Here is a 12,991-nt window from a genome sequence, read left to right as displayed (position 1 = left end):
CCACATAATGATAAATATAAATGATAATGGCATTTATTAAGCACTTACTATGTGCGAAGCACTGTTCTAAGTGCTGGGGAGGTTGCAAGGTGATCAGGTTGTCCCATGGGGGGCTCACAGTCTTTATCCCCATTTTACAGTTGAGGTGGCTGAGGCACAGAGAAGTTAAGTGACTTGCCCAAAGCCATACAGCTGACCAGTGGCAGAGTCGGGATTTGAACCCATGACCTCTGACTCCAAAGCCCGGGCTCTTTCCACTGAGCCACGCTGCTTCTCATTGCAAGTATGAAGAAGCAGCTTGGTCTAATGTATATAACATGCACTTGAGAGTCAGAAGGACCTGTATTCTAATTCTGACGCCATCCTTAGTTTACTGTGTGACCTTTGGCAACTAGCTATGAGAAGCAGCATGGCCAAATGGCAAGAACATGGGCTTGTGAGTCAGAAGGTGTGGGTTCTATCCTGGCACCGCCACGTGTCTGCTATGTGACCTTGGGCAAATCAGTTCACTTCTCAGGGCCTCAGCTACCTCCTCTGTAAAATGGGGATTAAGACTGTGAGCCCCATGTGGGACAACCTGATTACCCTGTATCTACCCCAGGACTTAGAACAGTGCTTGGCACCTAGTAAGTGCTTAATACCATTATTATTATTATTATTATTATTATTATTATTAACTACCTTAACTTTTCTATGCCTCAATTATCTCAATTGCAAAATGGGGATTAAGACTGAATCCCATGTGGGACATGGACTGTTTCAAAACCGATTATTTTATGTCTACCCCAGGGCTTAATAGAGTGCCTGGCACATAGTAAATGCTTCAAAAGTACCATAATAAAGTGCCAGACTGGATTAGTACCCAGGTCCTCTACCAGGCACCATGCTTTATCCACTAGACCACCGTACTTGTTAAGGGCTTACTATGATAATAATAATAACAATTAATAATGGTATTTGCTAAGCACTTACTATGTGCCAGGCACTGTACTGAGTGCTGGGGTGGATTGAAGCAAATCCAAGAACTGTACTAAGCTCTGAGGGTTTTTCTTAGAGAAGCAGCGTGGCTCAGTGGAAAAGAACCCGGGCTTTGAACTCAGAGGTCATGGGTTCGAATTCCGGCTCCGCCACATGTCTGCTGTGTGACCTTAGACAAGTCATTTCACTTCTCTGAGCCTCAGTTACCTCATCTGGAAAATGGGGATTAAGACTTAGCGCCCCACGTGGGACGATTTAATCACCTTGTATCCCCCCCAGCGCTTAGAACAGTGCTCTGCACATAGTAAGCGCTTAACAAATGCCATTATTATTATTATTATTATTTCTCAATGGCATTTATTAAGTGCTTACTATGTGAAAAGCACTGTTCTAAGGTTGATACAGTAAAATCAGATCAAACACATCCCTTTCCTACATGGGCCTCATAATCCAATGAGGAAGACTAGAACTAAAATAAACTGCAAATAGTAAAAAAATAATGAGAACAAATATGGATATCCTAGATATGAATATATGTACATATTTATATATATATATTAATATATAGATAAGCATATTCATACTCATTATTATCTTTTACTATCTGTAATTTATCTATACCTATGATTTGCAGAAGGGACTGAGGTGAATATACAAATTCTTAGGTGGTATAGAAGTGCTGAAGTAGCAATTGGACAGAATATGGAATAAGGAGATGAGAAATTCAGCAGAGAAAGTCTCCCGAAAGAAATAATATCAGAGGGACTTTGAATCTGGGAAAAGCTGTGGTGTGCCAGATGTGAAGGGGTAAATATTTCCAGGCAGGAGGAAGGCATGAGCAAGAGGTCAACATCAGGAAAGATGAAAGCGAGGCACAGCCAATAGCTAGGTTTGAGGGGAACTAAAAGGGCAAGCTGAGGTGTAGTGGGAGAAGAGAGTGGATACATAGGAGGAAGTGCTGAAGCATGTCTTAAAGTCAATTGTCAGGAGATTGGGCTTGATGTGGATAAGAATGGGTAAAAACTGGAGAGTTTTGAATGGTCTCCATCTCTGCTATATTACTCCTTCCTCTTTCTCTTCCCCAACACCCACATGTAGTAATAATAATATAATAATAGTGATATTTGTCAAGTGCTTATAAAGTGCCCACGCACACTTCATGCTGCTGTCTGGATTGTCTTTGTCCAGAAACGCTCTGGGCATGTTACTCCCCTCCTCAAAAATCTCCAGTGGCTACCAATTAACCTACGCATCAGGCAGAAACTCCTCACACTTGGCTTCAAGGCTCTCCATCACCTCGCCCCCTCCTACCTCACCTCCCTTCTCTCCTTCTACAACCCACCCCACACCCTCCACTCCCTTGCCGCTAATCTCCTCACCATGCCTCGTTCTTGCCTGTCCCGCCATCGACCCCCGGCCCACGTCATCCCCCGGGCCTGGAATGCCCTCCCTCTGCCCATCTGCCAAGATAGCTCTCTTTCTCCCTTCAAGGCCCTACAGAGAGCTCACCTCCTCCAGGAGGCCTTCGCAGACTGAGCCCCTTCCTTTCTCTCCCCCTCGTCCCCCTCTCCATCCCCCCCCATCTTACCTCCTTCCCTTCCCTACAGCACCTGTCTATATGTATATATGTTTGTACATATTTGTTACTCTATTTATTTTACTTGTACATATCTATTCTATTTATTTTATTTTGTTAGCATGTTTGGTTTTGTTCTCTGTCTCCCCCTTTTAGACTGTGAGCCCACTGTTGGGTAGGGACTGTCTCTATATGTTGCCAACTGTACTTCCCAAGCGCTTAGTACAGTGCTCTGCACACAGTAAGCGCTCAATAAATACGATTGATGATGATGATGATGGGGTGGATACAAGCAAAACGGGTTGTGCCATGTGGGGCTCAGTCTCGATTTCCCACTTTACAGATGAGGGAATTGAGGCCCAGAGAAGTGAAATAACATGCCCAAGGTCACACAACAGTCAAGTGGTTTAGCCAGGACTAGAACCCGTGACCTTCTGAGTCCTAGGCCCGTGCTGCTTCTCTAAGGGTAGAAATCTAGAAATTCAGAGTGGCAGGGGTATTAGGATGGTCTTTGGAGCACTTGGCTGTCCTGGTGCTCTGAGCAATCAGAACTGCTCTAACCAGTAATAGAGTACAGTACAGTAATAGTACAGTACAGTACAGTAATAGTACAGAATACAGTAATAGTAATAACCAGTAACCCTCCAACATACTTGCTGCAGAGATGATATTAACCCTAAACACATCTCCTTCAGGGAATCTGCTTGTAGGCCAGGTCATAGCACCAGAAAGGGCCCTTCACAGGAAAAAGGTCAGACTTTCTGTCTCTCAGTAGCAGATTCTGGAGAACAGCCTTAGAAAGTTTGTAGCCCCACAGTTTATGGGGTCTCCACTCCCAATCAAATACCGAAATGATCCATCTTCAGGGATAACTAGTTTTGGTTACATTATGAGCTGGAGATTACCCTTAATTTTTTTTAAATGTGCCTTATTCTGCTAGTGGAAGAAATATTAAGTTTATACCGTGCAACAGCATTGAGTCAGACCCCTGAGAACAAGACAATTATGTGTTAATGTGATTCCACAGCCCTGTGCTTTAGAAGAAGTTAGTTAAGCTGTTTAGAATTACATTTGCAGTGCTGTTTAGCTATGTCCTTTTCTTATAAAAATATTCCTTCCATTACTTCTGGCTATGTATTGTCTGTTGATTAGGTGAGTGAAATGTTTGCTGTAAATCTTTCTTAACGACAAATGAAATAATCAAGTTAACACTGCCAGCATAGGGCCATTCAAAATTTTAAAATCCAGTAATGATTTCCATCGGTGCTATTATTTGAGCACCCAACTGTGTGCAGAGCACTGTACTAAGAGTATTGGAGAGTACAATAAAGTAAGTAGACAGTCCATGTATTCAAGGAGTTTTTTTGTTTGTTTTATGGCATTTGTTAAGCATGTCCTATGTGCCAGTCACTGTACAAGGCACTGGGGAAGATGCCGGTTAATCAGGTTGGACACAGTCCCTGTTCCACATGGGGCTCACAGTCTTAATCCCCATTTTACAGATGAGGTAACTGAAGCACAGAGAATTCAAGTGACTTGCCAAAGATCACACAACAGTCAAGTAGTGGAGCCAGGATTAGAACCCTGGTCCTCTGACTCCCAAGCCTGTGGCCTAACTTTGCTAGCATTTTGCTCTCAACCCAAAGTAAGGATCTACATATTTTCTCTAAATATGCATCACCTGAATTGCATAAATATTCCTACACTGTTCATATTTGCCATCTGGCAGGCCAGGACAGGTGAGTTGCTCTGTGAGCTCTCACAGATTCAGCAAGAAGTGGCTCAGCAATCCCTTCTGAACTAAGGTGTGACGATACCAGTCTCTGATTTTCATTCATTCAATCATATTTGTTAAGTGCTTAGTGTGTTCAGAGCACTGTACTAAGCGATTGGGAGAGTGCAATATAACAAAGAACAGACATTCCCTGCCCACAATGAGCTTACAGTCTAGAAGGGCAGACAGACATTAAATAAATAAATTACCAGTATGTACAATAGTGCTGAGGGGCTGGGAGTAGGGGATGAATGAAGGGAGCAAGTAAGGGTGACAGAAGAGAGAGGGAGAAGAGGAAAGGAGGGATTAGTCAGGGAAGTCCTCTTGGAGGAAATGTGCCTTCAATAAGGTTTTGAAGAGTGGGAGAGAATAATTTTCTGAAGGATTTGAGGAGGGAGAGCATTTCAGGCCAGAGGTAGGACGTGGGCAAGAGGTTGGCGGCGAGATAGATGAGAATGAGACAAAGTGAGAAAGTTAGCACTAGAGGAACAAAGTGTGCAGGCCAGGTTGTAGTAGGAGAATAGCAAGATGAGAAAAGAGGAGGCAGTGTGATTGAATGCTTTAAAACCATGGCTACCATCAGGACTACTTTCAGGTGATTCAAGCTATGTTGATGCTTGTTAATCATTCAAACAGTGGTATTTATTGAGTCCGTATGGTGGGCAGAGCACTGTACTAAGCTCTTAAGAGAGTACAGTGCAGAGTTGGTAGACATGTTCCCTGCCCACAAGGAACTTTCAGTTGGAATGTATTTTCACCAGTCAGTAAATGGATTGGGCTAGCAGGAGAAACACTCTCCAAGCTCATCACTCCTGAACTGCATCTCTGGACTGGAGGACCTTCTTGGGGAGGGTGATTTTCAGGGAGAGGGAAAGCATGTGGTGTGATCATAATCTGGGGGAAGATTTCAGGAATGCTGAGGTCAGGTATAAATATGTTCGTCAGAGCTAAAGTTGGCTAACAGGTTTATGTGGCACAGGATATTAAGGCACTAGTCAGGTAAGTCCCTTCTCAGTATCACAAATGGAGAGTTTCCAGTACTCTGCCAACCTTGGCTATGGGAGGGAGAGACAAGCAGAGTCATATCCATTTCATTCCTAGCTTGGGCAGTGGCTAGGTAGTGGAAGGTAATCTGCTACAAGTCAAAACTCACAAGAGCTGGGCAGCAGCGGCATGGGATTGAGTTAAGGGAGGAGACTCAAGTTTACTGCATGGAAGGAGGTAATGGTAAACCACTTCCATGTTTACACCAAGAAAGCTCTATGGATACACTATCAGAACTATTGCAGATGGAGGTGGGGCATTCTGGAAGAGATGTGTCCATGGAGTCACTATGGACAAGACGAGACAATTCAGGTAAGTGGCCAGCTGGGTCCCTAGACAGACTTTCTATGTCTCCCTGAAAAGTGTACATGGATCTGTGCCTACCAAACATAGCACCCACTGAAAAGTCCTAAGCACAGATAAAGAGGGAATCTTAGAGATGGCCCCAATATCTCATTTACTTTCAGTTCTCCTTAACTCACCTTCCACAATTTGAGAATTATTTAATGAACTCATTGTTGGGTAGGGATTGTCTTTACCTGTTGCCGAATTGTATTTTCCAAGCATTTAGTACAGTGCTCTGCACTGTACTAAACTATATAAGCTATATAAGCGCTCAAAAATGTAATTGAATGAATGAAATGCTTTTCTTACTGACTTGCCTTTGGCTCCAACACTGACACTTAATGGAGTCACAACTGTAGGAGAGCCTCAAAGTATGGCAAGCTATCAGCTCTGATGGAAAAACCAAGATCTGTAAGCAGGGAGGGGCTGTGATGCTTACATCACTGCACAGACATTCATCTTCAATTTCTGGAATAATGAGGACATGCCACAGCCTTTCAAGGATGCTGTTGTTATCTCCAGTTACAGAGGAGGCCTGGACCTACTATAGAGTTCATATTTAACTTCTAGCACTATTCCATTTCATGCAATACTAAACATCAAATGGCAAGGTAAGACAGAGATAATGGGCTTAGGAGTTGGAGGTCATGGGTTCTAATCTGAGCCCCGCCACTTGTCAGCTATATGACTTTGGGTAAGTCACTCTTGCTACAGCCAAGTAACGTCTCTGTGCCTCAGTTCCCTCATCTGTAAAATGGGGATTAAGACTGTGAGCTCCAGGTGGAACAACCTTGATTACCTTGTATCCCCCCACAGCACTTAGAACAGTGCTTGGCACATAGTAAGTGCTTAACAAACACCAACATTATTATTATTTAGAAACAGCATGGCTTAGTGGGAAGAGCATGGGCTTGGGAGTCAGAGGTCATGGGTTCTAATCCTAAATCTACCTCTTGTTATCTGTGACCTTGGGCAGATCACTTAACTTCTCTGTGCCTCAGTTACCTCATCTGTAAAATGGGGATGAAGACTGTGAGCCCCAAGTGAGACAACTTGATTATCTTGTATCTACCCCAGCGTGTAGAATAGTGCTTGGCACATAGTAAGAGCTTAAGAAATACCATTATTATTATTATTATTATTATTATTATTACTATTATAAGGTTTTAATAGGCTGTTAACCCCATCAGCAAAGCAGTGTTCAGCACTCTATCTGTAATGGCATTTTTCCCTTTCTGTAATTTATTTCCTAGTCTATCTCCTCTTCTAGACTGTAAGCTGCTTGTGGGCATAGACCATGCCTATAAACTATATATACACATATACGGCATTTGTTATTCACTTACTACGTGTCAGGCACTGTTCAAAGCTCTGGGGTAGAAACAAGATAATTGGGTTGGATACAGTACCTGTCCCACATCGGGGCTCACAGTCTTAATTCCCATTTTACAGATGAGGGATGGAGAAGTTAAGTGATTTGCCCAAGATCACATAGAAAACAAGTGGCAGAGCCAGAATTAGAACTCAGATCCTTCTGAATCCTAGGCCTGTACTTTATCCAATGAGCTATGCTGCTTCCTAAGCACTGTTTTTATATAATATAAATATATTATATTGTACTTTCCCAAGTCCTTAGTACAGTATTCAGCATACAGTGAGGGCTCAATAAATATCACTGATTAACTGAGTGGGAACCATGAAGAGAATGGGTGAAAGCAGCTTTTTTATGGTAAATTGAGTTGTTAGCTACAGAGTAGACAGAAGAATAGTTTTAAAGACACAATGAACAAAATCTTACACAGTGGAATGATAGTGGATGACTGGGAAAAATCAATCAACCAATTGAACTTATTGAGTCCTTACTGTGTGCAGTGCACTGTACTAAGTGCTTGGAAGAGTACAGTGTAAGAGTTGGCAGACACATTCCACCTCCTCAAGGAGTTTACAGTTTAGAGGGGGAGACAGATACTAAACTAAGCTATGGATATTTACATAAATGTTGTGGAGCTGAGGGTGGGGTGAACAATGAATAAAGGGTAAGAATCTGAGTGCAAGAGTGTTGCAGAAGGGAGAGGGAGTAGGGAAAATGAGAGCTTAGTTGGGAGAGGCGTCTTGGAGGAGACATGGTTTTAATAAGGGTTTGAAGTTGGGCAGAGTGATGGTCTGTCGCATATGAGGTGGGAAGGAGTTTGGATGAAGGTGGAAATTTGGAAAGGGCAGACTTTAGCAATGCTGTGATGGTTGAACAGACAGGATTTGGTTACTGGCATGGAGTAAAGATTATGACACTAAATGGGAGAAATGACAGAGTGTCAAATACTGTGGGTATAAATGCAACAGTGAAATTAAGGGGAAATCCCGCAGATACATGAGGTGGAAAGGATTTTTAAGTCACGTGTCAATCATGTCAACCACTGACATCAAAAACTGATAAAACCCTCTCTGTCAATACAATCGTTTTCAAACCTATGGGACAGCTACATGGGTGTGGAATGCTTAGAAATAGTGCTGCCATGAAAAAAGTGTAGTTTTTCAAATACAAATTAAAAGGGCTTTTTTTTCAAAAATATTCCCAAGTCTGTTACTTTCAAAGTCCTCCTAAGAAGGACATGATCCATTCCTTGATAACCTCCCTTCACCATCTCCTTATCACATCATCCTATTGGCCAGTTTATCCCCATATTTCAATATACGTTGTCCATGAATGTATTTGTTTTTCTTTGCATTCACTCAGTTGTACTAAGTTCTCTTGCATAATCTGTGCTGTAGTAGTAAATGTGTCCAACACCATTTGCATGTGCACAAATAATTTCTTGTGACACCCCAGCATGCTGTGTTCAAGTAAGCTCTCATGGTCAAATGAACATTCTCCCAATTCCCTAACATTATAGCCAACGTGCATGATGAAAAAATACATTGTGGTAGAATTCAATGCACTTCAGTTCTTCATACTCTTACTACTTCCAGTTGTATTTATATATCACGTCCTGAAAACACTGCATGTCTGATTCTTTTTTCATTAAACTGAATGGTCCCTCAGTGACATACCTTTTAATAGTATTTTGACAATTTTCTAGAATAGTGTTCTCCACACAAATAATTAAGTAATAATCTACTAGTACTGTTGCATTGTGCTCTCCTAGGTGCTTGGTGCAATGTTCTGTACTCAGTGGGAGCTCACTAAATACCACTGATTGATTAATTCTCCGTCCTTCTTAGGTTATAAGCCCCATGTGGGACAGGGACTGTGTCTGACCTAATTTACTTAACTACTCCAGTACATAGAATAGTGCTTGATGCATAGCAAGTACTTAATAGGTACCATTATTATTGTTATTATTACTGGTGAATTAAGTTGTTGTTTATTCACTTTACCCACCTCTTCTTCCTTAATTGTAGTAATAATAATAATAACAATAATTGTAATAATAATAGTGGTCTTAGTTAAGCACCGTACTAAGTGTTGGGCAGATATAAGATAATCAGTTTGGACAGAGCTCCAAACTCTGTAGTAGCAGGAAGAACAGGCATTTAATGCACATTTTACAGGTGAAGAAACTGAGGTACAGAGAAGTTGTCACTTTCCTAATTTGTTCATTCATTCAGTTGTATTTATTGAGTGCTGTGTGCAGAGCACTTTACTAACCACTTGGGAAGTACAAATCAGCAACATATAGAGACGGTCCCTACCCAACAACAAGCTCACAGTCTAGAAAGGAGAGACAGACAACAAAACAATATAATGTTTATCCATTTTCATGTCTAGTGTCTTTCCCATTTGTTCATAATTAATAAATGATTTTTATTAAGAATCAGAAGCAAAAGTTCCTTGAGGTCATGGAAGTAGAGAAGCAGTGTGACCTAAGAAATAGAGCATGGGCCCGGAAGTTAGAAGGACCTGGGCTCTAATCCCAGCTCCACCACTTTTTTTTTTGGCATTTATTAAGCACTTACTATGTGCAAAGCACTGTTCTAAGCGCTGGGGAGGTTACAAGGATCGGGTTGTCCCACGGGGGGCTCACAGTCTTCATTCCCATTTTACAGATGAGGTAACTGAGGCACAGAGAAGTAAAGTGACTTGCTCAAAGTCACACAGATGACTATTAGTGGAGCTGGGATTTGAACCCCTGACCTCTGACTCCAAAAGCCCGGGCTCTTCCCACTGAGCCACTCTGCTTCTCACCAATTGTCTGCTGTGTGACCTTGGGCAAGCTTCGTAACTTTTTTGTGCCTCAGTTACCCCATCTGTAAAATGGGGATTAAGATTGTGAGCCCCATGTGGGAAATGGATTGGGTCCAATCTGATTGGCTTGTATCTAGCCCAGTGCTGTGTACTGTGGCTGAAAAATAGTAAGCACTTTAATACCATTAAAAAAGTAGAAAAATGTGGTCATGTCCTCCCGGAGCTTACAGTCTAAGAGGAGTTTGTGTGTGCACTGTGTAGAAGGGACCTTTTATTTTTCATTGATCCATTCAATTTTTGCATCCATGGAAAAACTCAAGAATGCTTGAAACATAAAATGCAATTCTTTCTTTGTATATGTGTATCTCCGGCCCTTAGTGTTTGTAAATTAGTTTGTCAAGAGACTTCACTCTTCCTTCCCATCGTATTTTAATGCATAGTCAGGCCATTGAAAAGGAAATTTTAATATGATAAGGGAACTTATAAAGTAGGACCCAGAAAAAATACACAACCAATTTTAATACAGTTAACACCCAGGTACAGAAAAAACTCCAGGAAAGAAGTGAATTCTGCATTCCTAGAAATAGATATTTTTCCCCCAATGTATCCCACCTTACCTCATCTCCTGCTAGAGAACAAGGAAGAAGTTTATGTATTAGAGGCTTGAGTAATAGGACAAAACAGAGTTTATAGTTTTTTTGAGATGGAATATTGCTCTGTGTCTTCAATTCATTCTTGGCAGGATAGAGAGATGATCTGCTTGTTCATTTTCCAGACAGCCTTTCCCCTATTAAAGTGTTATAGCCAAGCTGGCCTGTTAGACAAAGCAGGGATAAATCACTCATTTGCTTTTGACTAGCAAGATCCAAGCAGCTCGAGGTTATATGGGTTTGGATTAAATGGCACTTGGTCTCGATTAAGCCATTCATATAGATGGATTCTCATCCTGAAGCAAGTTTAATACTTTTCCAAAATGGGCATTTGTTCAGCCTGCATCATCTGAGGAAAAGTGAGAGGATAATTTTATGATGGAAATTCCTGACTGACTTCCAAAAGGTACATTGAAATGGCAGGTCCACCTAAATGGTTCACTCTAAGTAGTTTTGGAGCCAGAGCAATGGGGAGAGAATAGAGAGGGAAAAGGAGAAAAGAAGAGAGTGAGGGGGAAAGTAGCAGAGAGGGAGAGATGTAAAACTAGAGCGAGGAGGAAAGATATAAGATGGAGGGAAAATGTACTAGCTTTGTTGCTGCTGATGGTGCCAGCATCTTCCCCCACCATCTGTCACTGTTTGGTGCCACCCTCTACACTACTACCCCTCGACCTCAGCAATTCTGCTGTCATGGCCACACTAAATACCAGCTCCACCTGAACTGGGTGGCAGGGATGGGCAATCAATCAGTGATATTTACTGAGTATGAAACTTGGAAGAATGCACCAGAAGTAAGGCCCACATTCTCTACCCTCAACGAGCTCAAAGCTCACAGTTCATTCAGTCATATTTATTGAGCCCTTTCTATGTGCAGAGTACCGTACTAAGAACTTGGGAGAATACACTGAAACAATAAACAAACATTCGCTTCTCACAACAAGCTTAGTCACAATTTAAAGCATCAGCTTTCCCTGATATTCTTTGATGAAGCCAAAACCATCCTTTTCAGGTCAAGAATAGGCACACCTGGTATATCTAGAAGCTGATAAAACCAAGCCAGAAGTACCCATTCTTAGCCTGAAAAGGCTGTTTCAGCTGAGGTGACAATGGTGATGGCAGAAGTGCTAGTAACTGTTACTGCCTTCACTGAAGAAAACGACTTTTATTTTTCTTCTTCAGTGTGGCAACAGCTGCCACCAGTATTGTTTTCATTATCATTGCAGCAGCAGCTGCTAAGGGGTTTGTTAGATAACTAGGTTGGAGGTGGGGCAGGAAGATTGCAGGGTAGGGAGCAGAAACACAAATCTCCCCAAATGCTATTGGAACATTCTGAAAGGAGCATGGCTTCTCTGGCAATAGTAGGAATGTTCCATCCTCTCCTGCGGTGGGCCCAGCTCCTCCTAAAAGTTGGGAGAGGAAATTCCATTTGAAATTGGTAAAGGGAAGCTAAAGTGAGTTAATTTGGAATTGTTTTTAGGTTAATACCCATTCCCTTCTAAAACAGCCTCCAGATAATTATGTGGGAGCCACTTGGCAATGGTTTTCTGATAATGGAAGCAACACATCTGGCCCTTGCAGCTTTGGACCATAGAGGCTGCTATTGTTGTGATCCCCCAATTCATACCAACCAGGATCTTCCTGGACCAGGGGAGCCTCAGTGACACATAGTAGAAGTCAAACCAAACCTCTGGTCACCAAGGTTACTGGGAAAGTTTTTTTAGTTTTACCAACTTGCAAGGTAGTGACACATACATACATAAATACACTCACTCCATCACTCAAGGGTCCAATACCAGTTTGTGGTCAAAGAAATCTGTTCATTCATTCGATCATATTTATTGAGTGCTTACTGTGGGCAGAACACTGTACTCTGCCAATGCTGCTTTTTTCTGCAGCCAAGTGCTGCTGTCTTCTGTTGCTCCAATGTTTGCTTCTCTCTGCAACTCACTGTGCCTCCACACTGTCTCCAGATGCCCCCCTTATCTCAGTGTACCCCTTAGCAATTCAAAGCAACTGCCAGCTGGGGCTTTAAATGGCAGTCATTGATTGGTCCAGGCCTGTTATTGGGTAGACCAGGGAGAAAAAGCCTGGCCTCCCTCTGTTATCCACCTCCACAGGCCCGCAATCACCTGCCTCGAGTAAAGCCCATCAGTGCCTTCGCCAGTTTCTTCCTTGTTGTTCATGGGATCACAAACAGTTACTAACAAGGCAACTTGTTGTAGAGTCACCATGTAAACCTCATCTTGGGTAATTTCTGTTGCTTTTTCCCAACATTGAAATTGCATCTCATAATTGCTGTTTCTCATATGAAAGGCACCGTGACTCAGTGAAAATAATAATTGGCATTTGTTAAGCGCTTACTACGTGCAAAGCACTGTTCTAAGCACTGGGGAGGATACAGGGTGATCAGGTTGTCCCACATGGGGCTCACAGTCTTAATC

The 12,991-nt window shown here is 42.2% G+C and overlaps 1 non-coding gene across 1 annotated transcript; it reads left to right on the top strand.

Moving 5' to 3' along the window:
- The first annotated feature begins 5,333 nt into the window (after nucleotides 1-5,333).
- Nucleotides 5,334-5,471, top strand: LOC119926261. The gene has a single exon (XR_005450149.1). It is a non-coding gene; the product is annotated as a small nucleolar RNA SNORA7 (small nucleolar RNA).
- Nucleotides 5,472-12,991: the final 7,520 nt, after the last annotated feature.

Source organism: Tachyglossus aculeatus, chromosome 3, assembly GCF_015852505.1.
Source record: "Tachyglossus aculeatus isolate mTacAcu1 chromosome 3, mTacAcu1.pri, whole genome shotgun sequence".
Classification (NCBI taxonomy): Eukaryota; Metazoa; Chordata; class Mammalia; order Monotremata; family Tachyglossidae; genus Tachyglossus; species Tachyglossus aculeatus.
The sequence above is the reverse complement of the archived record's forward strand: the minus strand, read 5'-3'. Positions and strand labels throughout refer to the sequence as shown.